This window comes from Mesoplodon densirostris, chromosome 1 (assembly GCF_025265405.1).
Source record: "Mesoplodon densirostris isolate mMesDen1 chromosome 1, mMesDen1 primary haplotype, whole genome shotgun sequence".
Classification (NCBI taxonomy): Eukaryota; Metazoa; Chordata; class Mammalia; order Artiodactyla; family Ziphiidae; genus Mesoplodon; species Mesoplodon densirostris.
Genome location: NC_082661.1, coordinates 113621472 through 113640149, shown reverse-complemented (window position 1 = coordinate 113640149; position 18678 = coordinate 113621472). Strand labels below are relative to the sequence as shown.

The 18678-nt window shown below is 42.1% G+C and overlaps 1 protein-coding gene across 3 annotated transcripts in view; it reads right to left on the bottom strand.

Moving 5' to 3' along the window:
- Window positions 1-18422, bottom strand: part of TBCE (tubulin folding cofactor E) — a 132398-nt gene extending 113976 nt beyond the window's left edge. The window contains exon 1 of one of the 3 annotated variants that reach the window (XM_060108039.1): window positions 18339-18422. The gene's annotated coding sequence lies outside the window, so the exon portion shown is untranslated. The remainder of the gene's footprint in view (window positions 1-18338) is intronic. The other 2 variants (XM_060108048.1, XM_060108056.1) reach the window with 2 other exon arrangements.
- Window positions 18423-18678: the final 256 nt, after the last annotated feature.

Here is an 18678-nt window from a genome sequence, read left to right as displayed (position 1 = left end):
CATGCCATGCAGTGTGGCCAAAAAAAAAAAAAAAAAAGAAAGAAAGAAAAAGAAACACACATATTATTATATTACAATTTTAAAAGTATTTTGTTAACTTTATTCCATGTAAATGATTTCATTTGAAATCCTGTTTTTCTGTATTTGAAAACATTCTAAGGAGTTCACAGGCTTCATTAGACTGCTAAGAGGTCTCTATTCTAAATAAAGAATCAATTAAGAAAACTGGAGGACATGAGAGGAATTTAGTGGTGAGTCTCCAGCATCAATAACAAAGCATATGATTGAAAATAAATTACAGCACTGTACAAAGTACTTTCATTTTCCTTATCTTAACTGCACAATATTTATTCAAAATTTTAATAATTTCTCAAATATAACTGTGGGGTTTTTTTAAAGGTAAGATTACTTTCTCTTCATATATTTATTTATTTTTATTTCTGGCTGTGTTGGGTCTTCGTTGCTGCGCGTGGGCTTTCTCTAGTTGCAGCGAGTGGGGGCTACTCTTCGTTGCGGTGCGTGGGCTTCTCATTGCAGTGGCTTCTCTTGTTGCGGAGCACAGGCTCTCGGTGCGCAGGCTTCAGTAGTTGTGTATCGTGGGCTCTAGAGTGCAGGCTCAGTAGTTGTGGCGCACGGGCTTAGCTGCTCCGCGGCATGTGGGATCTTCCAGGACCAGGGCTTGAACCCATGTCCCCTGCATTGGCAGGCAGATTCTTAACCACTGTGCCACCAGGGAAGCCCCTACTGTGTTATTTTTTAAGAGTGGAAGAATCTTAACTTGGGAAAGGCAAGTAAACAAAGAGCAAGAGCTGCCCCTATGCTGCCAAAATGGTTCTATTTTCTGCGCCTTTCAGCCCAGCATCATCCCCTTTTGGGAAGTGCACTTTCTCTGTCTAGTGGGCTACCATTCCCCCACTACAGGAGTAGACACATGACCCAGGATGGCCAATGAGATGACCCTTCAACCCCGTTTCCTTGCATACAGCAAGTGGTCCATGTGTAAAGATCCTAACCCAAACAGAGCCAATCTTTCAGGAAATGACAATGAAAAAAATTAATAAACAGAAACCTCAGTTAAATAGTCAGGAGACCAGAAAGGGGGAGCTCTCATGCCCTGCAACCCTAGCAGAGCCCAACAGGAGGAAAGACTCCTTTTCCTGAAAGTCCACAGCCAATGGAAAACCATGGACACTTTTACTTAGCCCTCCCAACTTCCTTTCCTCTCTATAAAAGCCTTCTCCTTCCCTTGCCATGTGGAGACTTGCACGTGGCCCACCATGGCTGCAAACCTGAACTGCAATTCTCTGCTGATCCCAAATAAACCCATCTTTGCTGGAGAGATAACTGGCAGTCCACTTGTTTTAGGTCAACAACATGGACCCTTGAAGAGAGGTCTTTCTCTTTCCCAAAATCTTAAAACAAAAGGACTACTTAGGGGCTTCCCTGGTGGCGCAGTGGTTGAGAGTCCACCTGCCGATGCAGGGGACTCGGGTTCGTGCCCCGGTCTGGGAAGATCCCACGTGCCGCGGAGCGGCTGGGCCCGTGAGCCATGGCAGCTGGGCCTGCGCATCCGGAGCCTGTGCTCCGCAACGGGAGAGGCCACAGCAGTGAGAGGCCCACGTACCGCAAAAAAAAAAAAAAAAGGACTACTTAAACCTAGAATAGCTGAGGAACACCTTTGCCACTATGTGTGTTTTTTATTTTCAGAAAAAACTTGTCAAGGCCAAATAGAACAGCAGAGTTGACCCAGCTATGCCTAAAGCCTTTCATTAGCCCAGTTTATTGAACCATGAAATTCCTTCTTTTGTTTACATCAGTTTGACCTGGGATTCTTTCTCCTGCAACTGAAAGAATTCTGAAAAATAAATAAGAATTCAGGTCATTTTTGTTCCTATTTAATGTTATATGGACATTATATGCAGCCAGTGGTCTGGAGAGAAATTCTACCTCTCCAACTACATGCTAGCTATGGGAGACTGGACAACTTAACCTGTGTCTACGGTTCCCCATCTGTAAAATGTAGATAACATTAAGACCAAAGGGCTGTTGTAGGAATTAAATGAGTTACTATGCGTAGAATTGTTCAACATATAGTAAACATGTTAGTCATTTAAGATCATAACTCAGACTCCACATTTTTTATGTTGTTTTATTGTGGTAAAAATCACGTAACATAAAACATACTACTTTAACCATACTTAACTGTACATTTCAGTGGCACTAAGTACATTCACACTGTTGTGCAACTCTCATCATCATCCATATCCCAAATTCTTCACGTTCCTAAACTGAAACTCTATCCCCATTAAACACTAATTCTCCATTTCCCCTCCCCACCCCCCAGCCTCTGGTATCTACCAATGTACTTTCTGAGTCTATGAATTTGACGATTCTAGGTAACTCGTATAAGTGGTCAGACTCTATATTTAAATAAAGGAAAAAATTCCACAAATCAAAAGAAATACAAGTTCAAAATAACAGTAGCTGAGGCTGAAAACAAGATGGAGGAGTAAAAGAACCTGAGCCCACCTCGTCTCACGAAAACACCAAAATGACAACTAACTGCTGAACAGCCATTGACAAAAAAAGACTTGAACCTAACAAAAAAGATATTCTACACCCAAATACAAAGAAGAAGCCACAGGGAGACAGTAGGAGGGGCACTTTCAAAATATAATCAAAATCCCATACCTGCCGGGTGGGCGACCCATAGAATGGAAAATAATATATCACAGAGGTTCTCCTATAGGAGTGAGAGTTCTGAACCCCATATCAGGCTCTCTAGCCTGGGGGTCGGGCATCAAGAGGAGGAGACCCCAGAGCATTTTGCTTTGAAGGCTGGAGGGGCTTTTAGTGCAGGAGCTCCACAGGACGGGGGGAAACAGACTCCACTCTTGTAAGGCACATACAAGTTTTCACATGCACTGGGACCCAGGGCAAAGCAGTGACTCCAGAGAAGTTTAGGCCAGACCTACCTCTGGGTCTTGCAGGGTCTCCTGGGGAGGCGAGGGCAGCTGTGGTTCACTGTGGGGGCAAGGGCACTGGCCACTGATGCCCAGGGAATACTCACCAGCCAGCATGAGCTCTCCCACAGGTTGCCATTTTCTCCCTGAGACCTGGCCCCACCCGTAAGTCTGCAGGCTTCAGTGCTGGGACACCTCAGGACAAACAACCAACAAGGTGGGAACACAGCCCCACGCATCAGCAGACAGGCTGCCTAAAGTTGACCTGAGCCAACAGCCACCTATAAACACTCCACTTGAGACGGCCCTACCCACCGCAGGGACAAGACCCAGCTCCACCCACCACTGGACAAGCACAAGTCCCTCCCACCAGGAAGCCTGCACAAGTCCCTGGACCAACTTCACCCACAAGGAGGCAGACACCAGAAGCAAGAAGAATTATGATCCTGCAGCCTGAGGAACAGAGACAACAAACACAGAAAGGCAGACAAAATGAGAGAGAAGAGAAATATGTTCCAGACAAAGGAACAAGATAAAACCCCAGAAGAACAACTAAGTGAAGAGGAGAAAGGCAACCTACATGAAAAAGAATTCAGATCACTGAGAGTAAAGATTATCCAAGATCTCTGAAAAAGACTGGGGGCACAGACTGAGAGGATACAAGAAATGTTTAATAAAGAGTTAAAAACTTTAAAAAACAAACAGAGATGAACAGTAAAATAACTGAAATGAAAAATACACCAGAGAGAATCAATAGCAGAAAAAAAGAGACAGAAGAACAAGTAAGTGACCTGGAAGACAGATCACTGGAAATCACTGACATGGAACAGAATAAAGAAAAAAGAGTGAGGGACTCCCTTGGTGGTCCAGTGGTTAAGACTGCATGCTCCCAACGCAGGGGGCCCAGGTTCAATCCCTGGTCAGGGAACCAGATCCTGCATGCTGCAACAAAGAGCTGGCATGCCACAACTAAAGACCCCGCATGCAGCAATGAAGATCCCACGTGCTGCAACTGAAAAAAAAAACATTCCACATGCCACAACTAAAAAGATCCCTCATGCCACAACAAAGATCCCACGTGCTGCAACTAAGAACCCACATGCCGCAACTAAGACCCAGGGCGGCCAAATAAATAAATAAATATTTTTTTGAAAAAGAATGAAAAGAAATGAGGACAGTCTAAGAGACCTCTGGGACAACATTAAATGCACCCACATTCGCATCATAGAAGTCCCAGGAGGAGAAGAGAGACAGAAAGGGCCTGAGAAAATATTTGAAGAGGTAATAGCTGAAAAATTCCCTAACGTAGGAAAGGAAACATTCACTCAAGTCCAGGAAACATGAAGAGTCCCATACAGGATTAACCCAAGGAGGAACACAATGAGACATGTATTAATCAAATTAACAAAAATTAAAGACAAAGAGAAAATATTAAAAGTAACAAGGGAAAACAAACAAATAACATACAGGGGAATCCCCGTAAGGTTAACAGCTGATTTTTCAGCAGAAACTCTGCATGCCAGAAGGGAGTTGCACATATATTTAAAGTGATAAAAGGGAAAAACCTACAACCAAGAATACTCTACCCAGCAAGGCTCTTGTTCAGGTTTGACAGAGAAATCAAAAGCTTTACAGACAAGCAAAAGCTAGAGAATTCAGCACAACCAAACCAGCTTTATAACAAACGCTAAAGGAACTTCTCCAGAAGGAAAACAAAATGCCACAACCAGAAACAAGAAAATTACAAATAGGAAAGTTCACCGGTAAAAGCAAACCTACAGAAAAGGTAGGAAATCATCCACACACAAACATGATATCAAAACCAGCAACAGTGAGAAGAGAAGAGTACAAATTTAGAATACTGGAAATACATTTGAAATTAAGAGACCCACAACTTAAAACAATCTTATATATGTATAGGCTGCTATATCAAAATCTCATGGTGGGAATTCACTGGTGGTCCAGCAGTTAGTACTATGCGCTTCCACTGAAGAGGGCCCAGGTTTGATCCCTGGTCAGGGAACTAAGATCCCACAAGCCATGTGGTGTGGGCAAAGAAAACCAAAACAAAATCAAAAAAACCTCATGGTAACCACAGTCTGAAATTTTACAATAAATACACACAAAGAAGAAAAAGGAGGACTTCCCTGATGGTCCAGTGGTTAAGACTCTGTGATCCACTGCAGGGGGTGTGGGTTCGACCCCTGGTCTGGGAACTAAGATCCCATATGCTGCATGGCACAGGCAAAAAAATAAAAAAAAATAAAGCCATTGCCAAAATTTAAAAAAAAACAAAAAGATTAAGAAAAAGGAATCCAAACACAACTCTAAAGTTAGTCGTCAAATCACAAGAGATGAAAAGAGGAAGAGAAGAAAAAATACCTACAAAAACAAATCCAAAACAATGAACAAAATGGCAATAAGAATATACGTATCAATAATCAAAGAAGGGCTTCCCTGGTGGCGCAGTGGTTGAGAGTCCACCTGCTGATGCAGGGGACACAGGTTCATGCCCCGGTCCAGGAAGATCCCACATGCTGCGGAGCGGCTAGGCCCGTGAGCCATGGCCGCTGAGCCCGTGAGCCATGGCCGCTGAGCCTGTGCATCTGGAGCCTGTGCTCCGCAACGGGAGAGGCCACAACCGTGAGAGGCCCATGTACTGCAAACAAACAAACAAACAAACAAAATCAAAGAAAATGAAAATGGATTAAATGCTCCAACCAAAAGACATAGAGGGCTTCCCTGGCGGCGCAGTGGTTGAGAGTCTGCCTGCCAATGCAGGGGACACGTGTTCGTGCCCCAGTCCGGGAAGATCTCACATGCCGCGGAGCGGCTAGGCCTGTGAGCCATGGCCACTGAGCCTGCACGTCCGGAGCCTGTGCTCCGCCATGGGAGAAGCCACAGTGGTGAGAGGCCTGCGTACCACAAAACAAAACAAAAACAAAACAAAACAAAAAAGACATAGAGTGGCTGAATGAATACAAAAACAAGACCCTTATATATGCTGCCTACAAGACACCCACTTCAGACCTAGGGACACATACAAACAAAGTGAGGAGATGGAAAAAGATTTTCCATGCAAATGGAAATCAAAAGAAAGCTGGAGTAGCAATACTCGTATCAGACAAAATAAACTTTAAAATAAAGACTATTACAAGAGAAAAAGAAGGACATTACATAATGATCAACGGGTCAATCCAAGAACAAAATATAACAATTATAAGTATATATGCACCCAACACAGGAGCACCTCAATACATAAGGCAAATGCTAACAGCGATAAAAGGAGAAATCAACCATAACACAATAATAGTCGGGGACCTTAACACCCCACTTACATCAATGGATAGATCATCCAGACAGAAAATCAATAAGGAAACACAGGCCTTAAATGACACATCTGACCAGTTGGACTTAAGTGATATTTATAGAGCATTCCATCCCAAAGTAGCAGAATACACATTCAAGTGCACACAGAACATTCTCCAGGATTGATCACATGCTGGGCCACAATGCAAGCCTCGGTAAATTTAAGAAAATTGAAATCATATCAAGCATCTTTTCCAACCACAATGCTATGAGATTAGAAATCAACTACAAGAAAAACAACAACTGTAAAACACACAAACACATTGAAGCTAAACAATATGCTACAAAACAACCAAGGGATCACTGAAGAAATCAAACAGGAAATCAAAAAATACCTAGAGACAAATGAAAACAAAACCCCAATGATCCAAAACCTATGGGATACACCTAAAGCAACTAGAGAAAGAACAAACAAAACATAAAATTAATAGAAGGAAAGAAACCCTAAAGATCCGAGCAGAAATAAATGAAATAGGGATAAGGAAAACAACAGAAAAGATAAATGACACTAAAAGCTAGTTCTTTGAATCGATAAACAAAATTGAGACCCTTTAGCCAGACTCATCAGGAAAAAAAGAGAGAGGGTTCAAATCAATAAAATTAGAAATGAAAATGGAGAAATAACAGCTGACACCACAGAAATACAAAGGATCATGACAGACTACTACAAACAACTAGATGCCAATAAAATGGACAACTAAGAAGAAATGGACAAATTCTTAGGAAGGTACAATCTTCCAAGACTGAACCAGTAAAAAATAGAAAATATGAACAGACCTATCACAAGTAGTGAAATTGAAACTGTGATTTAAAAACTTCCAACAAACAAAAGTCCAGGGCCAGATGGCTTCACAAACAAATTCTATCAAACATTTAGAGAAAAGGTAACACCTATCTTCTGAAATTCTTTCAAAAAACTGCAGAGGAAGGAATACTTCCAAACTCATTCTATGAGGCCACCATTACCCTGATACCAAAACCAGACAAAGGTACCACAAAAAAAGAAAATTAGAGGCCAACATCACTGATGGACGGAGACGCAAAAATCCTCAACAAAATACTGGCAAACTGAAGCCAACAATTCATTAAAAGTATCATACATCATGATGAAGTGGGATTTATCCCAGGGATGCAAGGATTTTTCAATATCCCCAAATCAATCAGGGTAATACACCACATTAACAAATTGAAAAATAAAAAACATATGATAGGGCTTCCCTGGTGGCGCAGTGGTTGAGAGTCTACCTGCCGATGAGGGGGACACGGGTTCGTGCCCCGGTTCGGAAGGATCCCACATGCCGTGGAGCAGCTGGGCCCGTAAGCCATGGCCGCTGGACCTGCGCTCCATGGTGGGAGAGACCACAGTGGTGAGAGGCCCGCGTACCACAAAGAAACAAACAAACAAAAAAAAACATACGATAGTCTCAGCAGATGCAGAGAAACTTTTTGCCAAAATTCAACACCTATATATGGTGAAAACTCTGCAGAAAGTGAGCACAAACGGAAACTACCTCAACATAATAAAGGCCATATATGACAAACCCACAGCAAACATCATTCTCAATGGTGAAAAACTGAAAGCACTTCCTCTAAGATTAGGAACAAGACAAGGATACCCATTCTCTCCACTTTTAGTCAACATAGTTTTCAAAGTTCTACCCATGGCAATCACAGAAGAAAAAAAATAAAAGGAATCCAAATTGGAAAAGAGAAGTAAAGAGAAGTAAAACTGTCACTCTTTGCAGATGACATGATACTATACGTAGAAAATCCTAAAGATGCTACCAGAAAACTACTATGAATTTGGTAAAGTTGCAGGATACAAAATTAATACACAAAGGGACTTCCCTGGTGCTCCAGTGGTTAAGATCCTGCACTTCCACTGCTGAGGGCACGGGTTCAATCCCTGGTCAGGGAAGCTAAGATCCTGCAGGGTGCACACCATGGCACCCCCCCCAAAAGAAACTAACTTAATACACAGAAATCTGTTGTACTTCTACACAGTAACAACGAAAGATCAGAAAGAGAAATTAAGGAAACAATCCAATTTACCATCACATCAAAAAGAATAAAATACCTAGGAATAAGCCTACCTGAGGAGGCAAAAGACCTGTACTCCAAAAATTACAAGATGGTGATGAAAGAAACTGAAGATGGGGGGTGGGGGGAAAGAAATTAAAGATGACACAAACAGATAAAAGAATATACCATGTTCTTGGATTGGAAGAATCAATATTGTCAAAATAATTACACTACCCAAGGGAATCTACAGATTCAATGCAATTCCTATCAAATTACCAATGGCACCTTTCACAGAACTAGAACAAAAAATTTTGAAACTCGTATGGAAACACAAAAGACTCCGAATAGCCAAAACAATCCCGAGAAAGAAAAATGGAGCTGGAAGAATCAGGCTTCCTGACTTCAGACTACGCTACAAAGCTACAGTAATCAAAACAGTATGGTACTGGCCCAAAGACAGAAATATAGAACAACAGAACAGCATAGGAAGCCCAGAAATAAACCCACAAACCTATGGTCAATTAATCTATTACGACAATATGACAAAGGAGGCAAGAATATACAATGGAGAAAACAGTCTCTTCAATAAGTGGTGCTGGGAAAACTGTACAGCTACATGTAAAAGAATGAAACTAGAACATTCTCTAACACCATACACAAAAATAAACTCAAAATGGATTAAAGGCCTAAATATAAGACTGGATACTATAAAACTCTAAGAGGAAAACACAGGCAGAACACTGTGACATAAATCACAGAAGTATCTTTTCGGATCCACCTCCTAGAGTAATGAAAATAAAAAAAAATAAACAAATGGGAACTAATGAAATTTAAAACCTTTTGCACAACAAAGGAAACCATAAACAAAACGAAAAGACTACCTACAGAATGGGAGAAAATATTTGCAAACAAAGCAACCAACAAGGGACTGATCTCCAAAACATATGAACAGCTCATGCAGCTCAGTATCAAAAAAGGGAACCCCAATAAAAAACTGGGCAGAAGATCTAAACAGACATTGCTCCAAAGAAGACATACAGATGCCCAAAAAGCACATGAAAAGATGCTCAACATCTTTAAGTATTAGAGAAATGTAAATCAAAACTACAATGAGGTTATCACCTCACAGCAATCAGAATGGCCATCATCAAAAAGCCTACAGGGCTTCCCTGGTGGCGCAGTGGTTGAGAGTCCGCCTGCCGATGCAGGGGACACAGGTTCGTGCCCCGCTCTGGGAAGATCCCACATGCCACGGAGCGGCTGGGCCCGTGAGCCATGGCTGCTGAGCCTGCGTGTCCGGAGCCTATGCTCTGTAACAGGAGAGGCCACAGCAGTGAGAGGCCCGCGTACCAGAAAAAAAAAAAAAAAAAAAAAAGCCTACAAACAGTAGGGCTTCCCTGGTGGCACAGTGGTTGAGACTCTGCCTGCCGATGTAGGGGACACGGGTTCGTGCTCCGGTCCAGGAAGATCCCACATGCCGCGGAGCGGCTAGGCCCGTGAGCCATGGCTGTTGAGCCTGTGCATCCGGAGCCTGTGCTCTGCAACGGGAGAGGCCATAACAGTGAGAGGCCCGTGTACCGCCAAAAAAAAAAAAAAAAAAAAAGTCTACAAACAGTAAATGTTGGACAGGGTGTGAAGAGAAGGGAACCCCCCTACACTATTGGTGGGAATGTAAATTGGTACAGCCACTATAGAGAACAGGATGGAGGTTCCTTAAAAAACTAAAAATAGAGGTATCATACAATCCAGCAATCCCACTCCTGGGCATATACCTGGAGAAAACCATAATTTGAAAAGATACACGCACCCCAATGTTCACTGCAGCACTATTTACAACAGCCGAGACATGGATGCAATCTAAATATCCATTGACAGAGGAATGGATAAAGAGAATACAGTACATAAAGACAATGGAATATTACTCAACCATAAAAAAAATGAAATAATGCCATTTGCAGCAACGTGGATGGACACAGATATCACCATAATAAGTGAAGTCAGAGAAAGACAAATATCACATGATATCACTTACATGTGGAATCTAAAAAAAAAAAAAAGATACAAGTGAACTTATTTACAAAACAGAAACAGACTTACAGACTCTATAAACAAATTTATGGTTACCAGAGGGGAAGGTAGGGGGAGGGATAAATTGGGAGATTGGGATTAACATATACACGCTACTATATATAAAATAGATAATCAACAATGACCTACTCTATAGCAGAGGGAACACTACTCAATATTCTGTAACAGCTATATGGGAAAAGAATCTGAAAAATAATAGATATATGTATATGTATAACTGAATCACTTTGCTGTACACCTGAAGCTAATACAACACTGTAAATCAACCATAATATAAAATAAAAAATTAGATTAAAACAAAAATAATGGTAGCTGACATGGGGAAGTTTAAACCCAGTGAGCCTAAACCAACAGTAGGTACAGATTCAGTTACCATGTTTCCTACTTTGTTTAGCCACCAAGGGATCCAAGGGATCAAAAAAGATGTTTGACATACAACAGAAAAGGTGAAAACACTGGCATTTTGTGAATTAATTTTAGAAAAAAGTTTTCCAGCTTTACAGACAAGCAAAAGCTAAGAGAATTCAGCACCACCAAACCAGCTCTACAACAAACGCTAAAGTAACTTCTCTAAGTCGGAAACACAAGACAAGAAAAGAACCTACAAACACAAACTCAAAACAATTAAGAAAATGGTAATATGAACATACATATCGATAATTACCTTAAACATGAATGGATTAAATGCTCCAATAAAAAGACACAGGCTCACTGAATGGATACAAAAACAAGACCCATATATATGCTGTCTACAAGAGGCCCACTTCAGACCTAGGGACATGTACAGACTGAAAGCGAGGGGCTGGAAGAAGATACTCCATGCAAATGGAAATCAAAAGAAAGCTGGAGCACCAATACTCATATCAGATAAAGTAGACTTTAAAATAAAGAATGTGGGCTTCCCTGGTGGCGCAGTGGTTGAGAGTCCACCTGCCGATGCAGGGGACACGGGTTCATGCCCCGGTCCGGGAGGATCCCACATGCCGCGGAGCGGCTGGGCCCGTGAGCCATGGCCGCTGAGCCTGCGCGTCCGGAGCCCGTGCTCTGCAGCGGGAGGGGCCACAACAGTGAGAGCCCCACATACCGCAAAAATAAAAAAAAAAAATAAATAAAATAAAATAAAATAAAATAAAGAATGTTACAAGAGACAAGGAAGGACACTACATAATGATCAAGGGATCAATCCATGAAGCAGATATAACAATTATAAACATATATGCAACCAACAAAGGAGCACCTCAATACATAAGGCAACTGCTAACAGCTATAAAATAGGAAATCAACAGTAACACAATAACAGTGGGGGACTTTAACACCTCACACCAATGGACAGATCACACAAACAGAATTATTAAGGAAACATAAGTTTTAAATGACACAACAGACCAGACAGATTTAATTGATATTTATAGGACATTCCATCCAAAAACAGCAGATTACACTTTCTTCTCAAGTGCGCATGGAACATTCTCCAGGAGAGATCACATCTTGGGTCACAAATCAGGCCTCAGTAAATTTAAGAAAGTTGAAATCATATCAAGCATCTTTTCTGACCTCAACGCTATGTGATTAAAATTCAAGTACAGGAGAAAAAAACATAAAAACCACAAACACATGGAGGCAAAACATAACATTACCACATAACCAAGAGATCACTGAAGAAATCAAAGAGGAAATTAAAAAATAGCTAGAGACAAATGACAATGAAAACACGACGACCCAAAACCAATGGGATGCTACAAAAGCAGTTCTAAGAGGAAAGTTTATAGCTATACAAGCCTACCTCAAGAAACAAGAAAAATCTCAAATAAACAATCTAAACTTACACTTAAAGGAACTAGGGAAAGAAGAACAAACAAAACCCAAAGTTAGCAGAAGGAAAGAAATCATAAAGATCAGAGCAGAAATAAATGAAAGGGAAACAATAGCAAAGATCAATAAAACTAAAAGCTGGTTCTTCGAGAAGATAAACAAAATTGATAAACCATTAGCCAAACTCAAGAAAAAGAGGGAGAGGACTCAAATCAATAAATTTAGAAATGAAAAAGGAGAAGCTTACAACACACACAGCAGAAATACAAAGCATCCTAAGAGACTACTACAAGCAACTCTATACCAAAAAAATGGACAAGCTGGAAGAAATGGACAAATTCCTAGAAAGGTATAAACTTCCAAGACTGAAGGATAAAACGGAGCTGGAGGAATCAGACTCCATGACTTCAGACTATAATACAAAGCTACAGTCATCGAGACAGTATAGTACTGGCACAAAAACAGAAATACAGATCAATGGAACAGGATAGAAAGCCCAGAGATAAACCCACACTCCTATGATCAACTAATCTATGACAAAGGAGGCAAGGATATACAATGGAGAAAAGACAGTCTCTTCAATAAGTGGTGCTGGGAAAACTGGACAGCTACATATAAAAGAATGAAATCAGAACACTCCCTAACATCATAAACAAAAATAAACTTAAAATGGATTAGAGACCTAAATGTAAGACTATAAAACTCTTAGAGGAAAACATAGGAAGAACACTCTTTGACATAAATCACAGCAAGATCTTTTTTGATCCACCTCCTAAAATAATGGAAATAAAAACAAAAATAAACAAATGGGATTTAATGAAACTTAAAAGCTTTTGCAAAGCAAAGGCAACTACAAACAAGATGAAAAAATAACCCTAAGGATGGGAGAAAATATTTGTAAATGAATCAAGGGACAAAGGATTAATCTCCAAAATATATAAACAGCCCATGCAGCTCAATATGAAAAAGCAAACAACCCAATCCAAAAATGGGCAGAAGACCTAAATAGACATTTCTCTGAAGAAGACATACAGATGGCCAACAGGTACATGAAAAGCTGCTCAACATCACTAATTATTAGAGAAATGCAAATCAAATCTACAATGAGGTATCACCTCACACCAGTTAGAATGGGCATCATCAGAAAATCTACAAACAACAAATGCTGGAGAGGGTGTGGAGAAAAGGGAACCCTCTTGCACTGCTGGTGTGAATGTAAACTGATACAGCCACTATGGAGAACAGTATGGAAGTTCCTTAAAATACTACAAATAAAATTACCATATGACCCAGCAATCCCACTACTGGGCATATACCCAGACAAACCATTAATTCAAAAAGACACATGCACCCCAATGTTCACTGCAGCACTATTTACAATAGCCAGGTCATGGAAGAAAGCTAAATGCTTATCGACAGACAAACAGGTAAAGAAGATGTGGTACACATATACAATGGAAGATTACTCAGCCATAAAAAGGAATGAAACTGGGTCATTTGTAGAGATGTGGATGGATACAGAAACTGTCATACACAGTGAAGTAAGTCAGAAAGAGAAAAACAAATATTGTATATTAACACATATATGTGGAACCTGGAAAATTGTACAGATGAACTGGTTTGCAGGGCAGAAATAGAGTCACAGTTGTAGAGAACAAACATATGGACACCAAAGGGGGAAAGGGGGGGGTGGGATGAATTAGAAGATTGGGATTGACATATATACACTAATATGTATAAAATGGGTAACTAATAAGAACCTGCTGTATAAAAAAAATAAAATTCAACAAAAAAGTTTTCCAATATGTATTCTGTTATCTCTCTTTTTTTTGTGTGTGTGTGGTACGCGGGTCTCTCACTGTTGTGGCCTCTCCCGTTGCGGAGCACAGGCTCCGGACGCGCAGGCGCAGCGGCCATGGCTCACAGGCCCAGCCACTCCGCGGCAATGTGGGATCTTCCCGGACTGGGGCACGAACCCGTGTCCCCTGCATCGGCAAGCAGACTCTCAACCACTGTGCCACCAGGGAAGCCCTGTTATCTTTCTAAATGTATTTTGCTTAATCTTTCCTGATATTTGTTCTAAATTGTACCAAAATAATTGGCATGAGGTCTGAATTATCATTCACAGACTGACACCTATCAAGTAGAAAACTCAACATCAACAGGAAACAGGCTTCACCGAGATTAGAAACTGTAGTCACTAATCCTGGCTCAGGAACTTACAAGCAGTGAATCCTGACATTCCTTAACCTTTCTCTGTCATGAAGAACATAAGCAAGTAGAAGACATGCACTTACAGGAAATCAGAGTTTAATTAGAAGAGACAACAGCAAACAATTAAGACCTATAATTAGTAATGTAAGGATCAAATTCAGTGATGAAGAAGAAACAGGTGGGTTAAGAGTGAGGAGGACTCCATGTGGAAAGCATTCCCTGGTTAAGCTGACAGAAATGAGCAGCAGAAATTAAGAGAACAAGCTTTCCAGGTAGGGAAATGTAAGAGTTTCACTGACGTTTTGGAGGTTCATGATGGGAGACTAAAGAAAGTGAAAATGTAAGGGCAAAACATGTCATTTGCTTTCAAATGACCACCTAAAATGTAACAACTTCTGAGTATTTAATAGCCCAATTTTAAAGAATCCCACCTGCTGTCCTTTTTAAAAAGAAATTTAATTGCCATAAAATACACATTCCATAAAATATATCACCTTAACCATTTTTAAGTGTACAGTTCAGTGGCATTAGATACATTCACACTGTTGGGGAATCAATCACCTAAACTTTTTCGTCTTGCAAAACTGAAAGTCTCTACCCATGAAACAACTCCCCATAGCCTCCTCTCCCAGACCCTACCTTCCATTTCTATTAACCTGACTGCTCCAAATCTCTCACAGAAGTGGAAGCACACAGTATTTCTCTTTGGTGACCGGCTTACTTCACTTAGCACAATGTCCTGCTGTCCTCCATGCACGTCATAGCTAATGTCAAAGCCTGTGTACAAGTTCTACTACATGCTCACAGTAGTTCCTTGGCCCTCGCACACTGAATTGTCTCATCATTTTAAGCAGCTCCTCCAGAAAGCCTTAAGCTTTCTGAAGAGGCTGTAGACATGTCTTCTCTCTCAAACACCAATGACTGAAATCCACACCAAACCCACAATTTTTATGATACAACTATATGAAACAGAAATAATAAAATTAATGAACCAATCAGTGCCTTTTCTCTACACACTTTCAAATACCACCAAATCTTCCCCAATCACTCCTCCACAAATTCATTCCAGCTGCTCCTAATAACCAGCAAACTGTTAAATTCCCTCTTTTCTGGTAGCCTCTACCTATTTTATATTCATTTCACACTTAATCATGTCTATGATATTATTTTCTAATGGACTCTTTTGTACATTTCCCAGCAAAATGCTAAGGTAGGGAAAGTATCGTATACTTTTTAAAAAATAAACTTTGGAATGCTAAGTAAACAGTAGATATTCTATTAAGCTGTATGACAAATTTACTTTAATAAACCAAAAAGGAAAAAAATCAAGACCACCAGAAAATAGTAACAACTACTAGTTTTACTGCTGAACGTTTACATCTTATGAAAATAAGTACTGAGGTGATCCAGGAAGCCTGTTAAAATCAGTAGCTCACAGGTAAAGACAATATTGTTCTGCAAGGTTAAGATTCTGATTAGATAAATTAAAAGGTTAACCACTATAAGAACAGAAGTAACATATATATAGTAACATATCTTCCAAACAAGTAGAAGGGAAAAAGTGAAGAGAGAAAACAAGACAAAACCTCAATTCAAAAAAAGGCAAGAAAGAGAAAGCACAGAAAGTACAAAGTATCAGATGGCAAAAAAAAAAAAAAGGCCAAATCCATTTTTTCAACAATTATATTATGGAGAGCCCACTAAAAGCCAAATATTGTTTTAGGTACTAGGGATACAGCTGTAAACAAAACACAGAAAAATAGCTGCTCTCATGAAACTTCTATCCTAGTGGGGTAAACAGTAATGAAGCAGAAAAATGAATAAATCACATGGCACGTATTATGGTAATAAGTACAAGCGGAAGGAGTACAATGGAAATATAAGGGAAGGCTACGTCAGGGAAGACCTCACTGAGAAGGTAATATTCAAAAAAAAAACAACAAAAAACCAGGAGGGAGGTAAGGGATTAAACCATGTGGACAAAGGAACTGCAAGTGTAAACATCCTGAGGTTAGGATGTGGCCAAGGCAACAACATAGAGCAAAGAGGGAGAGTAGCCAGAGATGCGATCAGAGGGAAAGCAAGGGCCAGGTCATACAGAACCTTGACGGCCACTCTAAAGAAGCTTTTAATCTGAGTGAAATGGGTAGTCCGTGCAGGATTTTTTTTTTTTTCGGTACGCGGGCCTCTCACTGTTGTGGCCTCTCCCGTTGCGGAGCACAGGCTCCGGACGCGCAGGTTCAGCGGCCATGGCTCACCGCTCCGCAGCATGTGGGATCTTCCCAGACCAGGGCACGAACCCGCGTCCCCTGCATCGGCAGGCGGACTCCCAACCACTGCGCCACCAGGGAAGCCCCGTGGAGGATTTTTATTTATTTATTTATTTTTGCGGTACGCGGGCCTCTCACTGTTGTGGCCTCTCCCGTTGCGGAGCACAGGCTCCGGACGCGCAGGCTCAGCGGCCATGGCTCACGGGCCCAGCCGCTCCGCGGCATATGGGATCCTCCCAGACCGGGGCACGAACCCGTTATCCCCTGCATCGGCAGGCGGACTCTCAACCACTGCGCCACCAGGGAGGCCCCCCGTGGAGGATTTTTTGAGAGGAGGGAGATAATCTGATTTTTTTTAAAAAAAAGAATCACTCTACATGCGATGGAAAGACTGAAAAAAGAAAAAGCAGACTATTTAAGTGGCTACTGCAGAAATCCAGGTGAGAGATGGCTGTAATTTGAATAAGGGACGGTGCTGAGAAGGGCTTGGGACTCTGGATAGATTCTGAAGGCCGAGTTCTTGGATTTGCTGATAGATTACATGTGTGGTGAGAAAGAAATGGGTCAAGGATGATGCTGAAGGTTTTACAGGCCTCAACAAATATCTCAGTAATGACAGTGAATATAAGTACAATCAGCCTGCCAGTCAAAAGGCTGAGGCTGTCCACTTGGTTTAAAAAAAAAAAAATTCCCCATCAATATGCTGGTTACAAAAGCATACGTAAAGGGACTTCCCTGGTGGTACAGTGGTTAAGAATCCGCCTACCAATGCAGGCGACACGGGTTCGAGCCCTGCTGCGGGAAGATCCCACATGCCGCGGAGCAACTAAGACCCGTGCGCCACAACTACTGAACCTGCGCTCTAGAGCCAGCGATCATAACTGCGCACCTAGAGCCCGTGCTCCACAACGAGAAGCCACCACAATGAGAAGCCCGCGCACCGCAAAAAAGAGTAGCCCCCGCTCTCAGCAACTAGAAAAAGCCCGCGCGCAGCAACAAAGACCCAACTCAGCCAAAAAAAAAAAAAAAAAGAAAAGATTTATTTACAAAAAAAAAACCCTAAAAAGATGAAAACAGTTGAGCCAAGTATCAAATGACAGTGGCCATGGATATATTAACTTCAGACAAAAGACAAGTCTGTTCTCACCCACAACCTAGAATAGTCCCCGGTTGGTAGTGAGTAATATGCAAAACCGTTCTCCACCTACTTAACGTTATTTCTCCTGCATCACAAATGTTAAAGGATTTGGACGGTCAGGGCTGTTTCTCTAACCTGGCACCAAGTCGTGGGTCGCCTGTGCCAGTTTCACCTCTTGCAGAGTGACAAGTCAGTATGACTTTTCTGTGAAGTTCAGTGCGGGGCTACCACTCCCGCTCGCCCGCCACGGGCCCCGGCCCGGGACCCCGCTCGCCCCCACGAATGCCTCCTCTGGACCCGGCGCAGCTGGGTTCGCTCAAAGCCCCAGGAAGCAGGCAACGCCCGGCCACCTGGGAAGTTTCTAAAGGGAAAACAGACCGAGAGCCTCGCAGGCGTGCACCGGTCACGAGCCAGCCAGGAACGCACGCCTCCCTCCGCTCCCCACACCCCGAAGAAACTCACCTACCCGCGGTCCGCCAGGGTGGTCTGAGCGGCGGCCCCCGCCTCGCGTCTTGCCCCAAGGCAGCTTCCGGCTGTGGGCGGAAGTGCTCCTTTAGGAAGATAGGAAGTCCCGCCCCCTCGGGAAGGAGCGGCGGCAGCTGGAGCTCAGCGGCGGTAATCAGCGAGGGTCTGGGGAGCCAAAGGTGTGGTCAGACCGCCCAAACCTAGCGGAGCTCGCCGCTCCTGTGCTGCTCCAGCGAGTCCCCGAAACCCGGGATGACAGAACGACGCAAGGGACGCGCAGGTTCCAGTTTACTTGTTATCCCGGAAGCGAGTTACAAGTCCTGTATGAGATTCAGTT